This window comes from Tiliqua scincoides, chromosome 1 (genome assembly GCF_035046505.1).
Source record: "Tiliqua scincoides isolate rTilSci1 chromosome 1, rTilSci1.hap2, whole genome shotgun sequence".
Classification (NCBI taxonomy): Eukaryota; Metazoa; Chordata; class Lepidosauria; order Squamata; family Scincidae; genus Tiliqua; species Tiliqua scincoides.
In genome coordinates, this window is record NC_089821.1 from 26,393,862 (window position 1) to 26,411,782 (window position 17,921).

At 45.2% G+C, this 17,921-nt stretch overlaps 1 protein-coding gene and 1 pseudogene across 3 annotated transcripts in view; one reads left to right on the forward strand and one right to left on the reverse strand.

Moving 5' to 3' along the window:
• TSPAN18 (tetraspanin 18) overlaps positions 1-17,921 on the reverse strand; it is a 218,573-nt gene that overhangs the window by 43,287 nt on the left and 157,365 nt on the right. For 2 of the 3 annotated variants that reach the window (XM_066634397.1, XM_066634387.1), the window contains one exon: positions 1,375-1,452. The gene's annotated coding sequence lies outside the window, so the exon portion shown is untranslated. Of the gene's footprint in view, positions 1-1,374; positions 1,453-7,177; positions 7,240-17,921 lie in introns of those variants that run through there. The other variant, XM_066634405.1, reaches the window with a different exon arrangement.
• On the forward strand, positions 11,450-15,756 carry LOC136656370 (zinc finger protein 726-like; annotated as a pseudogene).

A 17,921-nucleotide genomic window follows, 5' to 3' on the forward strand; every position in this document is an offset into this window, starting at 1 on the left:
CCAGGAGATTGCTTGATCTTGGCACCCCAATCCCATAATTCCTACAATGGCTCAACTCAAATCAACAGACCCAGATAGGGAAAACACGCTGGCTAGCTGGCTGGCAGGCACAGATAGGGAAACCTTTTTGGCACTCCTGGCTACTGATCTACAAATTCCCCTCTCTCTTTTTGATTCATTCATAGTCACCAACGTGCTTGGTACTCATGTTCAGAAACGATTTCATGATTTCTAAGTCTCTCATTTTTTGCTGAGGAATCAGATTTATTAGTGGGACTACGAACATCTCATTCACAATGAGAATTTCAGAGAGTAAACACAATTTTTTCAGCAGACAGGTAATCTACCATGAGGATGCAAATTATGTTAAATTACATATTAATGTAGGCCCAATCCTATCCAATTTTCTAGCACCAGTGCAGTCACAATGCAGCCCCAAGGTAAGGGGACAAATATTCCATACCTTGAGGAGGCCTCAGTGACTGCTGCTCCACTGGAGAATGCAGTGCACGCCCCATTGGCACAGCAGCACCAGCACTGAAAAACTGGATAGAATTGGGCTCTTAGTCAGGCTTTATATACAGGGATCTAACATAGGGCGGAATCCTAACCCCTAATGTTAGTGCTTTCCAGCACTGACATAAGGGAAATGCAGCTCTGAGGTAAGGGAACAATCATTGCCTTACTTTGAGGAGGCCTCCGTGAGTGACACCCAACTGCAGGATGCAGCACATGTCCCATTGGCACTGCTATGCCAGTGCTGGAAAGTACTGACATAAGGGGTTAGGATTGCGCCCATAGTCTTCCTGGGAACAGGCCTGGGGAGTGGGCTTTTGTATTCCTCAGGAATATTTGAGCTACTTTCTCTGAATTTCATTTTCAATGAAATTAAATAACAACAACAAAAACTATTTTACACTTTTACTTGTGGAACTGTAAGGACTATTGTACAGGTCGCTTGCTGATTGCACACCAAGAGGGAAATCTGCTCCTGCATTGAGCACTGGATTCACATACAAGCACTACACACTTATTATCAAACCTCAGCATGTTTAATATTCAACATAATTAAATAACATCATACATTTTAGGATACCTCTCACCCCCCACCTTAGGCCCACTCTGCAACATTTCTGGCTGTGTACCTGTGTACTTGTATGGGGGGAAAAGTGCTCTAACTCACTGGAGGGTAATACCTTGGTGAATGCCGATTCTCTTAGTAAGAAACACCTTCACACCTCCTTTCCCCATGATGCTTCCCTTAGGGCAGCAGACTGAGTTGGAATATTTGTACATGCAGAAAGAGTAACATTACTGAGAAGGAAAGGTTGAAGAAAAGTCACGCTCTGAATCGTAGAAAGTAATAAGTCTCACCTATGCAGCTCTTGAGATGTCCCTTTTGACCTCTAATGGTTTATATGTCCCATGTATCAGCTACTGGCAAAGCTCGTCCTATAAGAAAAAGATATTCAATTAGTGCGCAAGTCAATAAAACACAATCACATTAAATAAACCATTTGCTAACACACACCACCCTGATGAATACACTTAGTCTAATTGCTTGCTTAATTCGGTGTACATTAGCACTAATGAAAAGCTTTTAGCACCCACTGAAGCATCCATTTCTTCATAACCCGGCTCATCAACCTTTGGGATAGTTCAGACCATACACACCAAACCATATTTCATGCAAACTTTATATTTGCTGTAACTTTCATTTTCCCAGTAAGCAGATAGTAAAGATGCATAAAAATAGATCTACAGAGATGGCTAGATGAAGCACAGTTACAGTGCAATCCTATGCCAGTCAGGCAAGGAAGGTGTGGTCTGGAAGTTGAGCTGTTGCCCTGCCTGAAGAAGCTAAGCAGAATTTACTGCTCCAGATGGAAGACCAAGAGACTGAGAGATGGAGAGACTGGGAGGCTGCCAATGTATCTCTGTGGAGGAGTGTGAAGGAATGCAGAGGAGTCAGCTGGCAAGAAATGGATAACATCTTAATCATCAGTCTGAGGCTTGATTTGCAGTTGCCTGCAAAAGCCTGGAATGTAAGACATGTGCAGTCAGGATGAGACTACACTATGAATGGGAAACATCTGGAGAAATAGAGGGTTCTAAGAATCTCTCTCATGGAACAATACTTGTAAAAACCCCATTGAGAAAATGGAGTTTAAGATCAGCCTGCCTATGCAAACTGCCTTAAATATATGAGAAAGGCGGTATATAAATACAAAATTAAATAAGGGCGCAATCCTAACCCCTTATGTCAGTGCTTTCCAGCCAATGGGACATGTGCTGCAGCCTGCAGTTGGGTGTCACTCATGGAGGTCTCCTCAAAGTAAGGGAATGTTCAGAGCTGTATTGCCCTGATGTCAGTGCTGGAAAGCACTGACATTAGGGGTTAGGATTGTGCCCTAAGTCAAACATATGGCCTGTGGATCAGATACAGCATTCAGAAGCTCTTCAGCAGGTCCACTTGAAGTCGCTTCAGGGGCACACATCCTTGTATTCTTTTCTAAGTCTTCTAGTGCCACGGCCTTTCCCACTGAAGCATCTGAAAGAGGAGCGGTTACTTCTCCACTGAGGCTGTAAATTACCTCTCTCATCTCACACACACAAAAAGCACCTTGCCTGACAGATGCAGATAAAGCCTATAAACTGCACACCATTCAAAACCATTGCCACTGCCAATAAGGACAAGAATGCTCCACATAGCCAATGCTTCTTCCACATAGCCAATACACACAGTTCTCTTCTTCCACTCCTCACTGGAAGTGATAGCAGCCAACTTCTTCCTATAAGAAGACCTACTAGTCACTCTTGACATTGCAACTTTTAAAAAAATAAATGAGAGCAAAATTGTGGCTACATCATTAATTAATAGTCCAGATTAAGAGGCTGAATTTACAAAACTTCAAGAACTATCTTCAGACACATATACTAGCATTATAATACCTGCTTCCAATATTTCCCTAACCATATTGGAAGTGGTTGCATTTGATACATCACAGAATAGCATCTGCCATCTTTGAAGCATCATTAAAAGCGCAGTCCAAACTGCACCCTGTACCATAAGGCACTTCTGTGCCATTGCGGGAGGAGGTACATCGGCGTACGGACATGCACCGGCATCCAGAAGCTAAAACAGGCTCCGCTGCACCACGGGATGGGTATGTGCCAGCCTGCCTTGGCCAGCATGAGGGTTCAGGGAGGGCAGGGGGAGGGGGGAATGGAGGCTTTCTGGAGTGGGAGGGGGGTGGGCGACAGGTGGATCTGTGGCGGCCTGAGCCCAGGAGGACAATGGTGCCAGGATCTGGCATTTAGCCAAATCCTAAACACCCTCCTGGGCAGCCCGGACTAGCACCAGGCTGTTCACATCTGTACCACCTCTTTAGGTGGTGCAGATTCAAGTAGCCCCATTCAGGCCTTTGCCATGTGACACAGGGTAAGGGAAGTGATTCCCCCTGCCCTGGGCTGCACCACAGCCAGCCCCAACCCTGCACTGGATACAGCACAGGTCAGCTGGCCTGCTGTTCCAGCACAGGATAGGACTGGGCTACCTAACTTGCAGTTACTTTATGACTGATCAATATTTGGGTATTTTCTCTTCTGTCATTTGCAGCTTAAAGACATCACTTCCTGTTTAATGATGCCGCTTCTGGCTCTAAGCAGGTGTCATGAATACTATTTGGCCCAGTGTATGAAAAGAGTTTGAAACCACTGGTGTAAGTCTTCACCAAGTATTACTATGCAATTTTAAAGTTCCAAATGAAAGATCGGATAATATAGCTGAGCAAAACAAAACCAAGTTATAAATAATTCCACAAATCAGCCACAGGTTCCCTGAGTGGCCTTGTTCAGTTTAGTATATTACAGTCTGAATTTATTTGTTTTTTTGGTAAATGGAAATTAAATAACTGCCCACGATATAGATATGTGCATAAATGACACAATATCGGGAATTTCTGCAGTGTAAGCTATACTGAAATACCTCAGAGAGTCATTCAGCTGAATGGGGCTTCTGCCAATCCATCGTAAAACTCATTAAATATCAGATTCAGTAATAAGATATGCTAATATATTAGATATGCAAATAAAATAAAATTGACACAATCTAACAGAAATTAATAGAAGTTACACAAGAGCTGCGTAGCACATGTGAGTGAAGGTTTCATAATTACATTTCTACCTTCATTTGTTTCATCCAGCTGACATCATTCAACTCCTGTGCAATTGTTCTAAATTGGTATCTCTAAGCCACAAAAAACCTATTAAGATGTGATCCTACTTCATAATGATTGTTCTAGATTCTAGTGCAAGGTTAACTGTGTTTTCCATAATATGTTTCCCATTCCCACGGGAAAATGATTAGGAGATTAGTCTAATCTCAACATTTGGATAGCAGCCGCGTGCGTCATGTATTCAACTTTGAGCCAAATCCTACCTGTTTCCACCCCACTGATGAAGTGATGTCAAAACGGCTACCATGCATCCCATGGATGGGGGGGTTAGTTGCAGAAGTCTCCTCTGGGTAAGCAAACATTTATTCCCTTATCCAGGGGTAAGCCACTGCAGCGTAGAGGGAACTACTTGAACCTGAGCTAGCAAATATGCTGGTGCAGGATTAAGTTTGGGAAGGGGCTGGGATTAGGTGGCCGCAGTTGCTGTTGAACTCCTCCCCTTCCCACACAATTCACTCTCCCTCATTCCCAGTGCCCCACCATTCCTCTGTCCCCTGGTCCCGTTCCACCTCCCCCCACTCCATCCTGCCTCTCTGTACACTGTTGGCATCCTTCAGTTTCGGAAGACTATGGTATCGCACTCTGAAAAGTGTTCTGGAACAGAGTGTCCTCTCCAATGCACGAAGCCTGGGTAAAGTAGATATGGAGGATAGACTGTTACCCATGCAGCATATCCCCCCTCTCCATGTCGCTGAAATGGAAAGGCAGAAGCCAATACGGTTGGTTCCAGCGACGTCGCAGGAGTTGCCAGAACGTGACTGTGTTCAGCCAAGAACTGCTTCAGGGACTCCGGCTCCGGATTTTGCCTCGAGGTTGACTCCTGAAGCCTTTTCCACAACTGGATGTAGCCACAAGGCAGTGGAGGTTTGGGATCAGAGTTTTCCTTCTCTCAGATGAGCTGCTTTCCCAGGCTAACGAGTCCCATCTACCCGGTGGCTGTTCAGTCACCTCTTACGACAAGTACAGCCAAACTGAGGGCCTATTCTTATCCCCAGCCCTCTGTACACTATACAAAGAGTATTACTGAATGAAACACTAATTCAAACCTCCTCCTCCACTGGTATAACTAGCATTGCGCCGGTGGAGGCTGCTTTATGGATGTCACAAAACAGCCTCTGCTGACATGTGCTGAAGGCCCACCAGTTGGGAGACTGAAGCAGCCCCTGGCATGCCAGCGAGCCCACACCATAGACACCTGCAAGAGCAGGCAAGCTGTGTAGGGATTTGGAGAGAGGCGGGGAGGGGCGAAAGGGGTGAGGGGGTGGAACAGGGCTGTGATGGGGTGGAGAGGAGGTTCATCCAGCCTGGGAGGTGGCAGGATCAGAGGTGGCGGCGGCCTGTTCCACTTGCATAGAGCAACACAGTGGATCGAGCTGGCGCAGGTCCAAGTTGCCCCATTGAAACTGCTGAGGTTTACCCCAGGACAAGGGGACAAATGTCCCCTTACCTCTAGAAGACCACCAGCAGTTGAAAATTCCCCACAGAATGTAGCGGGAGCCATGTTGGCACCATGGCATTGCCACACTGGACTTAGTTAGGATTGGGCTGCTTGATCCTTACACATGAAAACAATCTCTAGATATGGAATACTAACATGAAGCGCAGACTATACAAATTAACAGTGGCACATTACTGAAGCACATGTTGTGGGCTAAATACCATTCAGTGGCTCCAGACTCAGTGGAGCTTGTTACAGAGATATTCGTGGGATGCAATTCTGAGCGTGGGCACACCTTTGCCTGCAGTGTTTATCTATTTCTCACACTGATTGACACTTCTCTCATCTCTGTTGTTTACACAACTCCAGCTTTTGTGCTGCAATGTTTAAAGGCTTAATCTCCTTTCATTTACTACAACGTGTCATGCCGCAAGGACAGAACAGTTGCTGTTTAAAAGCAGGCTTAAATTTTACTGTAGAGATGTAAGTGCTCCATATAAACCTATCATTAGGGAAATAAAGAGACTGATAGGATTCCTGCTCCCACTGTGCGTGTGTGTGAGAGTGCATACAATTATGTTGCTACCACTCCTCAGAGGCTTGCGTGGGAAGAAGGTTTTTCAAAATAATAACTCACAATATTTTGAAGGATTTACTACACTTCTGAGAGGAAGACACTTTGATGCTTCACCAAGCAGCACAGGCGCTGGTGTCAGCAGAGAAGACAGACCTCATTTGATGATGTTGGACAAGATCAATGAATTACTTTCCCTCTGAGGTCTAAACTGAGGAGCAGTACTTGCCAAACAGACTCTCCTTTTTTTGGGGGGGGGGGGGGAAGGAATGAAAAACGATTTAGTCATTAAGGGGAATTATAGTATAAGGGTGCATCTACTGTACCTAATTACAGCTCAATCAGGTTGCTTTCTTTAATTTCACTCTCAAGTGGAAACACACGATATGACAGGAGCTGCCAGCAGGGCCAGATATCACCCGTCTGTAACAATTAACCCCAGTGCCCTTCTCTCTGTTTTTAATCACAGTTTGACCCCTGCTATTCAGACTCTTTCAAACCTAAGGGCACAATCCTAACCAGGTCTACTCAGAAGTAAGTCCTAGTGTGTTCAGTGGGACTTACTCCCAGGAAAGTGAGGTTAGGATTGCAGCCTATATCTCTTAACTCCCTTCTATTACTTAACCCAACTCCTACTTGGCCTTAGTTGATTTACTTTAGAATAAATTCCTTTGGAAGACTCTAAAGACAATCTTTCTTAAAATATTTGCCAATATTTTGACTAGTTATTTGATTATAGCCAACTTACAGCAGCCCATTTCTCTGTTAAAAAATGCCCTTCTTTGTCAGTTGGAAAATTTTCTAAGAGTTTGTGTAAGTAGGTGGCGATTTGGACATAGACCTGGAAGATCTAGATTCAAATCCCCATTCAGCCATGAAGCTTCCTGGGTGACCTTGGGCCAAATGCTATCTCTCCGTCTCACCTACCTTATAGGGTAGTTGTGAGGACAAAAGAAGGGAAGGAACCATGTGCAATGACCTGAGCTCCTTGGCAGTCAAGCAGGATAAAAACCGTGAAAAAAAAAACAAATAATGCTTAGTTCAATATACATACATAGATACATTGATGGTCCATCCTCATTGGCAATCTTTACAATGCGGCCCACACTCACTCCATGTTTTTTGGTCTAACAGAATTTCAATATAAGACCATTGAAATTGCTAATGTTGTGCACATTTGAATTAACATTCAATGACAGAAAAAAACCCTTGGTTTAAGATGAGAGTTAAGGCATCTACAATTGTCACCACCCACTCCCCTTCCCCATAATCCCTTCCCAGCCCTGTTCACTGAAGCCAGATATTCTTGTTAGAGACAGCAGAAAAGGTTGCCATGATGCCTGGCACAAGTGAAAGCTTTGTGACCCCACTGGCGTCCCGACACCAAGGTTGAAGAACACAGATTTAAGAGATACACCTTGAGTTCCATGCCATGGAAGTATAGAAAATATACATCTCACATATTATGTGTACTTCCAGATTAAGCCCTTCACTCACATTGTGCCTTGATCTTTCAGGCTGACATTGGTGGATGCATCCAGGCAGAGATTCTACAGGTACAGTGTCTTCAAGAGTGAAAAAAACCCCTCTAAATAAAATGCTATACCTAAGTATAGCAAGTACAAAAGTACAAAACAAGCAAACTTTTTCCCAACTGGTAACATATTTAAACTGCTGCATCTTGGCCATTTCGGAACAAAACTGTTTTGCAATTTAGATTAAGAGCTCAACATATAGATGCTCCCAGTCAAATTGCAGCCATTTTGACAAATACTCAATAGTCAATGCACACTGACTATACAGACATTCCATGTACAGGTCGTGCCTTGTTATCCAATGGGATAATGTTATCCACTGGGATACTATTATTATTATTTACAGTATTTATATACTCTACTGGGTATTACTGCACCTAGCTGCTGACACTACACAGGCAGGTAGACTTGGGCTCCAAAGCCTATTCTGGCTGTCACCACCCTCCTCTACATTGTTTTGTCCCCACTATGGGGAGGGGACCAAAAGAAACTTTGTTCCCTGATAAAATTCCTCTCAGAGGCCCTGCTCCAGCCCCTCATGAGGAAGTCATTATAAATGGAGACATTACTAGAAAAGAATCTTGCACTTGGCAGCTAACACATAAGAACATAAGAAAAGTCAATCCCCTTTTAAAGGCATCAAGGCCAGATGCCATCACCACATATTGTGGCAATGAGTTCCACAGGCTAATTCCATGCTAGGTAAAGAAATGTTTTCCTGCAGTTGGATGGCACTCATGGAGTAAGGAAATGTTTGTTCCCTTCCCTCGGAGCTGCATTGCCCTTATGCCGGTGCTAGAAAGTGGGTTAGGACTGTGCCCTCGATCATGCCCCCCCTCAGGTACCTCCATGATTCCCTTGCCAGTGTAAAAGTGCTTTGAAACCTATGTTCTGAGAGTTGTCTGTATGCTTTTACTCCACTTTTCCCTCAGAGTTCTTATGTAGCCCACTGTCTAACCTCCCCATAAGACTATAGGTGGCCAGAGAAGTGAGAAAAGGGCAGTTGCTGAGACTGAGGAGGACCAGAGTGAGAACTTATGCTGACAGGTGCAGCCGTGAAGGCGAGCTGCACCTAGAAACACCTGAGGGAGCTCTATAAAAGCAGCCTTACTCCTCAGAGCAGGGGCTGTCTTCAGCCGGGTGCTTCTACCTTCAACAAGCTCCTGTGAGACCTTGTTGGTCTAAGAAAGATACTCTGTCACCTGCTTTTAGGGATAGCGTTTGCCCTAGGAAAGGAAATATTGGCCATTAGAAACTAATAGTGGGGACGGACTGGTATGGACTTTTTGTGCGTACCTTGATGAATCCTGTACCTTTTATCTTTGGTCTTACCTACCCCTATGCCCATTTACCCCTCCTAATGGTTCAATACTAGCCCAGGAATGTCAAACTCGTTTCATACAAAAAGCCTAAGTTAGAATTCATGCTGCCTGCTGAGGGCCTGAAGTGGCATCATTCAGAAAAAAGTGACATCATGAAACAGAAAGTGACAGGAAGCAAAAGATAGCCAGAAATAAGCACTTTGGCCCAATCCTATCCAATTTTCCACTGCTGGTGCAACTGTGACAGTGGGATGTGCATTGCATCCTGTGGTGGAGGGGCAGACACCACTGGGGACTTCTCAACATATGGGAACATGTGTTCCCTTACTGTGAGGCTGCATTGTGGCTACACCGGAGCTTGAAAGTTGGATAGGATTGGGCCCTTTGTTCTCACATCAAAACTCATTTGCTGCAAACTACAAAAGAGAAAATGTGCAAATCTTGTTCATCTTTTCAAGATACGAGAGGGCCCAATTATCAAGTCGGGAGAGCCCAATTATAATAGGGGCTGGAGAAATTGCTTCCGGGGACCCACATTTGGCATGTGGGTCTTTTGTTTGAAACCCCTGATCAGCTGATCAGTTAGTTATCAGCTGTTCACTGGGTGTCCGCGTCCATTTCTTCCTCTGGGAATACTGAAGTTGGGACATGGAGGCTCTGGGTTTTGGTTGTTGTTGACAGAATCCCTATGGGGCAGGGCATTTGTTGACATGAGCAAAGAAAAAATGACAGGTTTGTGTAGGAAAGAAAAGGGAAAGGGATGACCAAATAGCTAGAAAAATGTCTGCTTCTGGTGAGTAAGACAGGATTACAGCCTAAAGCTGTAATTCTAACCACACTTTCCTGAGAGTAAGCCCCATTGAACAAAATGGGACTTACTTCTGAGTAGACCTGGTTAGGCTTGTGCCCTAAGTCTTACTGAACACAATGGGTTTATTTCTGAGTAAGATAAAATAACACCATTTTCAAATACTTCTATGTCAATGGCAGATAGTGTTAATGATGTGTAAGGGGGGGGTTTGCTGGCCCTCCTTGATGGCATCCTTCAGTCTCGGACGACTATGGTGTCACGCTCTGAATGGTGGTTCTGGAACAGAGTGTCCTCTCCAGTGCGCGAAGCCTGGGTAAAGTAGGTATGGAGGATAGGCTGTCACCCATGCAGCAAATCCCCCCTCTCCACGTCGCTGAAATGGTCCAGTGGAAAGGCAGAGGCCAATACGGTTGGTTCCAGCGGCGTCGCAGGAGTTGCCAGAACGTGACTGTGTTCAGCCATGAACTGCCTCAGGGACTCCGGCTCCGGATTTTGCCTCGAGGTTGACTCCTGAAGCCTTTTCCATAACTGGATGTAGCCACAAGGCAGTGGAGGTTTGGGATCAGAGTTTTCCTTCTCTCAGATGAGCTGCCTTCCCAGGCTGACGAGTCCCATCTACCTGGTGGCTGTTTAGTCGCCTCTTACGACAAGTACAGCCAAACTGAGGTCCTATTCTTATCCCCAGCCCCCAGGGGATAGGGCCTAGGGGGACTACATTTCCCAACAGGCCCTACAGTGATCTGGGACTCTGACCCTGAAATGGGGAGGAGGCCTTGCTAGAGGGTTGGGAAAAGGAGGGAATCAGAAGGCTTGAGTCCAGTGAGAGAGGACTAAAGGCCTTTGCCTAGGAGCAAGTGAAGGCCCAGCAAGGACCATAAGTGGCTGGATTGCAGAGACAGAAAGAAATGTAACTGTGGTTGCACAGACTGTGCTAGGGAGGCCTAGAAAAGACAGGTCTACTGGACTCTCCTTCTGCACCTGTGAAGTGAGGCTTAGGCAGCAACAGGCACCTGGTTAAGGACCTTGTGCAGCCTTCATTGGGAGTCCTGTTCCTATGCTCCCCAATTATTTCCAGCCCCCCCCCCCAGCCTTGCATTCCCTATTAACCCATTTCTGCCCAGCCCACAGGTGTACGTTTGATCCCTGTTGCATATATGCAATGTTGGGCAGAAATGGCGTAAACCGTTTTGTAATGAGCCAGGTACTGGGGTGATTGCTAGAATTATTGGGGGGGAGGGTCATCAGGGCTAGTGAAAAGAGACAAAGCTCCTCTCCCAACACTACTCCCAGCTAAGATTGCCTCTACATTTGAAGATAGTTGGCATCTAGCCATCAGGGCGAATGGCCATGATGTTGCTCCCTGAATCTCCCTAACCTGCAGCCATCACTTTCAAAGGTCAAAAGGAATTCAAGCATGTACATGAAGCAGGTATATAGGGTTAAAAAAAATACAACTCAGTTTTCCTTTCTCTTCCTGACAGACAGTAGAAAAACGGAACCAAAGCAAACCAAAATTTGTGGAGCAACAGAAATGGCTGCAGCTCATCCAGGCCAGGTAAGGGAGATTTGCAGGAAAAAGCTTGGGCTTCTCCTCCTGTAGCATTCCCAGCTGTCGCCTTTTCACCTCAGTTTGGACTATCTACCTTCATCCCTTCTACCCCTGCATTTTCTCCATCTCTGCACTTCTCCTTCAAAGGAGTTTCTCTCCACTCTCCTTTTCTCCTCCTTCTAGGAGCTTTCCTTAGGGCTCCATTGTGAGTGCATTTTGGTAGTCTGAGTCCCCCTGTATAGTTTCAGAGTATGTCAGAAAACCCTGTTTTGGTTCTTAAGTACTTTCAGTAAACTCCGGTACGCCTTAATTCTTGCAGAAATATATAGGCTTGCTATTTAACATGGGATCCTTGCACACCATAACTTTCCCTCTTGTGGGTGCATGTTAAATTTGTTTTTTAAAAAAAACACTGCTGGTAACAGTGCAGAGTCTGGAATGGGCAGATACGCACCTGGACAAACATCTGCCGCAACCAGCCCCTGTGATGTAATGTTTTTGAAAGTGGGAAAGGTGATGGGATTCAGAATGCATGAAAGTAGGTACACAATGCACAAAGTTCTCAGTCCTGGGTATGCTTTCCTGGGAATACACCCTGCTGGAAGCAGTAGGGCTCATTTCTGGGCTTCCATTCATAGGATTGTAGTGTCAATTTGAGGACTGGAAGGGAAGGCTTCTCTGAGCCTCCCTTCAGGAAACATGGGAATCTTTACTGGAACTGGAAGTCCAAAAGGTGGGCATGCAAAGTTGAGAGGGAATGTGTGAGAATGGTTTCAAATTTTGAAAAGTTTTGTCATTTCATGGAAACTGGAATGCACTTCTCCCTTTGGATTGCAGTCAAGGTCTAGGCTGACTTGCTAATAGGACATTTTTCTTTTTTCTTTCAGAATCCAATTTCATTCACAGACATAGCTCTTTATTTCAGCAGTGAAGAGTGGGTTCTGCTGAATCCATACCAAAGGCGACTCTATGAAGCAGTCACGATAGACAATTATGAAAATGTGATCTTTGTAGGTAAGGAGGATCCTTTGGCCCTTAATTGATAGATTCCCTGAGTCAGAACCTCTGCTCCAATAGTTATTGTCGAGGGGAGATGGTGGCTAGGCTGCTTGACCTGGGCATGGCTCTTGGTATGTCTGATGGCTCCACATCCTCTCCTTCTGCCCAACCCAGATCTAGGTCTCTTCTTGAAGAGAGTAGCCCCGACTTAGGAACACTGTGCCATCAATTAGCTGGAGGTCCTGGCCTGAGAGTTGGGTGTCCCTGTGAAAGCAGGTTCTATGTTCTGAGCATTGACACTCATGTCCTTTTGAAGCTATACATCCATCTGCCAAAAACAGCAAGGTGCCAATTACAGTGAATTTCGATTACCCCTAAATTGGGCATCCAGAATGTGTCTGATAGTTACCCCAGCGCAGAATGAACTCCATATCCAGTATTCACAGAGTGACCAGATACAATGGAGGACTAAGTGCCTATAGCTCTAACCATTGTACTAGTCTCAGTAAATTAGTTACTTGGAACTGGAGGGCCCCCAAGTGATGTCCTTTTATTCTTATGGTGGTACTTTATTGGTGTGTGCATCACAACCAAAGACTGCAAGACACACGTTTCTATAAATGCCCTGCTGTGAATATGTCTCCAAAGCATGTGTGCTAACAGATTGGTAGAAAATGCACCAGCTATTATTAGTGAATTCCCATGATCTGGCATTGCATAAGCATCCTTTTTGTCTTCAAAAGTGCATATGTCTCCAGAACATGCAATTTAACAGTATCCTATGAGAAAAGAAGATATATACAGGTTGAGCCTCATTATTCACATGGGTTCCGTTCCAAGCACTTACGTGGATGGCAAAAAACGCACTATAGCAAATCAATTTAAAAAACAAAGTTTCTTTGCTCTGGTGATTTAAAAACAGCCTTGCTGACCTTTGTGACATAAGATAAGAGTCATTAAGAAGACAATCCATCATTCAGTCCTCTTCCAAGCGCTTCACTCAGCTCCTCCCTTCACCAATGCAAAGTGATCACCTTTCTTTCACGTGCTCAGGGGGAAGGGAGGGGTCGCCTGGAGAGGGAAGGATTGATGGATTGTCAGCCAACTGCCCTCCCTCTGTCTCATTAAGGAGGCTATTGTTAAAGGACTGTTCAATTCTTAAAACTGATTTTAAAGGGATACATTTTTTCCCTTCTCCAGGGATCAGCACATTCCTTCTCATTTGCAGGGGCCATTCCTGTTGAGTCAAATCCGTATATAAAAAATCTGTGTATAAATAGGCTGGACCTGTAAATCTGAGTTAACAGACACTTGTGTTTTCTGTTCTTTTCTCCTTTGCTCATCTGTCTGCCTTGTTTCTGCTGTAACTGAGAACAAAACAGCTAATATTATAATGCCGTTGTACAAATCGATGGTAAGGCCACACCTGGAGTATTGTGTCCAGTTCTGGTCGCCACATCTCAAAAAGGACATAGTGGAAATGGAAAAGGTGCGAAAGAGAGCAACTAAGATGATTACTGGGCTGGGGCACCTTCCTTATGAGGAAAGGCTATGGTGTTTGGGCCTCTTCCGCCTAGAAAAGAGACGCTTGAGGGGGGACATGATTGAGACATACAAAATTATGCATGGGAAGGATAAAGTGGCTAGAGAGATGCTCTTTACACTCTCACATAACACCAGAACCAGGGGACATCCACTAAAATTGAGTGTTGGGAGGGTTAGGACAGACAAAAGAAAATATTTCTTTACTCAGCATGCGGTCAGCCCGTGGAACTCCTTGCCGCAGGATGTGGTGACGGCATCTGGCCTGGATGCCTTTAAAAGGGGATTGGACAATTTCTGGAGGAAAAATCCATTATGAGTTACAAGCTATGATGTGTATGTGCAACCTCCTGATTTTAGAAATGGGCTATGTCAGAATGCCAGATGCAAGGGAGGACACCAGGATGCAGGTCTCTTGTTATCTGGTGTGCTCCCTGGGGCATTTGGTGGGCCGCTGTGAGATACAGGAAGCTGGACTAGATGGGCCTATGGCCTGATCCAGTGGGGCTGTTCTTATGATCCACTGCTGTCCCATTAAGCTGCTCAACTCTTTTCCTGCCCCATTTCCTGCCTTCTAATCAGGGTTTTTTGACCCAGCTCCCTCTGGGGAAAGCTTCCTTCATCCTTCTCTCCCCCTTCTATTCAGCTTTCATGGTTGTGACAATATACTCCTTTGATCTCCTTTTTAAGGATTTCCTCATCTCTCTTCTCCTCTGTAGATAGCAACCACTTACATTTAGGGCCGAGCTATGTGAACGGCTAAAAGAATTGAATTGCTTTTTGATTTGATTCCCTTTCTTTGCTTTTGAACCATTATTATCATGGTAAAAGTTTGTTTACAACACCTGCCTGCAGTTTCTTCCTTTGGTCTCTAACTGCATTTATTTTCTTATTACAACAGTATCTGTTTGGAACAGGAATGGAAGAAAGAGGAAGCAGACTAATTCTTCACAGCAAAGAGCCCACAGAGTAGAGAGACACTATAAGTGTCAGGAGTGTGGAAAAAGCTTTGGTTGGAGTGGTGATCTTAAGCTCCATGAGAGAACCCACATGGGAGAAACCCTATAAGTGTCAGGAGTGTAGAAAGAGCTTCCGTTGGAGTGGTAATCTTAAGCTCCATGAGCAAACCCACACAGGGCAGAAACCCTATAAGTGTCAGGAGTGTGGAAAAAGCTTTGGTTGGAGTGGTGATCTTAAGCTCCATGAGAGAATCCACACAGGGGAGAAACCCTATAAGTGTCAGGAGTGTAGAAAGAGCTTCCGTTGGAGTGGTAATCTTAAGCTCCATGAGCAAACCCACACAGGGCAGAAACCCTATAAGTGTCAGGAGTGTGGAAAGAGCTTTGGTTGGAGTGGTGATCTTAAGCTCCATGAGAGAATCCACACAGGGGAGAAACCCTTTAAGTGTCAGGAGTGTAGTAAGAGCTTCGGTTGGAGTGGTAATCTTAAACTCCATGAGAGAACCCACACAGGGGAGAAACCCTATAAGTGTCAGGAGTGTGGAAAGAGCTTCAGTCGAAGTGCTGCTCTTAAGCTCCATGAGAGAACCCACACAGGGGAGAAACCCTATAAGTGTCAGGAGTGTGGAAAGAGCTTCAGGCAGAGTAGTGATCTTAAGCTCCATGCGAGAACCCACAAAGGGGGAGAAACCCTATAAGGGACTAGAGTGTGGCAAGAGCTTCAGTTGGCCTGGTAATCTTATTAATCACCAAAGAATTCACTCAGAAATGAAACCTTATACAGCTTAAGAGTGTTAAAATTGATTTTGTGCAGAGTTAGGCAACAAAAGTTGAGTCCCTTGTTTGCCTCAAATTTATTTGTTTGCTTAAAAAATTGTTTGCTTGAAAAATTCATGCAATTTTGCAGTATTCTTTTAAATGCAGATGAAGTACCTTACTTTCTCTTGTTTTTTGAAAAGTAAAATTTGTCATTTCCGAAAGTCTATGAACTGGGCTTTGCTTAGTCATTGTCCAGATTGGGTTTCAGCACCAAACACTAAGATACAGTGAACCCTCAATTTAACAGACCCTGATTACACAGAAATACACACTTCCTGCTCCATTGAAACTGAGGGCGTATTCCTAACCCACTTTCCAGCATCAAGGTAAGGGTAATGCAGCTCCGAGGTAAGGGAACGAGCATTGCCTTACTTTGAGGAGATCTTCATGAGCGCCACCCAACTGCAGGATACAGCACACATTTCATTGGCACCACTATGCCAGTGTTGGAAAGTTGGTTAGGATTTGGGCCTTAGTTGTATACGTTTTGCAAATGTGTGTCTCCATTGACTTCAGTGCATTTGTATTTAATATACTTAGAGTGTAATCCTGCTCAATTGGCAGGTGCAAGTCCCTTGTGCTGGCTGAGAAGTGTTGCAAACATGCTGTAAGGCATGTGCGCCTTAGTTCGAGTCAGGGAGGCTGGCTGCATGCTGGAGATCCGCGCATGATCAAGACCTGGTGGAGGGAGTTTGCACTGCCGGTGGGCCGCTGGTGCAGTGGTTTGGAGACAGTGGGGAGAAGGCATTTTGGGGATATTTCAAAGTAGTGGTAGGGTGGTAAGACCAGCCTCTGGTACTTAGGCCAGACCCTAACCCCCCTCCCAAGCAGCCAGGCATAACTGGCCTGCTCGAATCTACGCCAGCTATTTAGCTGGCGCAGATCCGAGTATCCTCATTTCAGTGGCTGGGGCAGTGCTCGGGGTAAGAGGAAAAATATGCCCTTGCTTCAAGTTGCACTACAGCCACCTGTGTTGGATATAGCACAGGTTAGGAATGGGCTGTTAAAGCATTAACATAACCCCTTCCTATTATTCTGTTAAATTGAGAATTGTTCTCCCAACTTCATATTCCTTTTTAAGCAAGAAAAGTTATAACATCCTAATATTTCTGTAATAACTGCTTGCCTACAATTTCATATTCCACCTTTGGTCCACCCCTGACCAGCTGACACCAGTTGATGGCCAGTCTGCAGAAGGCTGCTAGCGGTATGAGATTCTCTGGAGAAGGTCGAGACAAAAGAATGACCAAGCCAAGAATTCAAACCTGACTAATGGCAAAATCCCTACTGACATTGACATTGTTAATCTTGCTAACATGCAGCAAAAGGACATGTGGTAAATGGTGCCCATGCACATATTTCCAAAACACTGGAAGCAACGGATCCCACTGCATGCCAGGGAACCCAACCCAGCTGACATCAGTGAATTGTGCAAGTCCAAGTCAACTGCTGATCTCACTGTAGGGGATCCTTTGGCAGATTGGGAGGAGGTCCCTGAGATGCCCTGTTCCTAACTGCTTCTTGATAGCTTTCTCCAAAAGGGGGGGTGTCCAAAACCACACACTGCAGTTGTGAGCAAAATGATAACCCATTATGAAAAATATACTTTTATGATTGAAATTCCCAGTGCACAAGGGGAAACTGAACTTGCTGCATGACCAAACCATCTCTGACGTGGCCTCCTGCAAATCATGGGGGTACTATTACGGGCCATGTGTGGTAGAGACTGCTGCAATTGTTCTTTGGCTTGTTGCTCTGCTTACCATGAAAGAGTGTATAGGAGCTCATGGACACTGCTGGGGGACTTCAGCTACTGCAGAAGTAAGTTTTTGATACCCAGAAATTTCCTGGGATCTCAGCTGGAGACCAGGCTGACTGGGAGGCCAGGTAGATCAAGGCTCTGGAAACATATCCAGCTGTTGCCACCCTCCCACTGACTTGTTTCACCCCTCCTTGCCCCCATCCCACCTGCCCCATTGGCCCCCTCCCCTGTTTTTCTCCTCCCCTTTGAGAAGGGACCCAAAAGAAACTTTGTACCTGTCGTACACTTGGTCTCACTCCCAGGGTTTTGGGTGCTCAGAGTTGTTGGTTCTGAACCCTAGAGCCCTCAAAGATCCCTGTTCGGTAGTACTGCC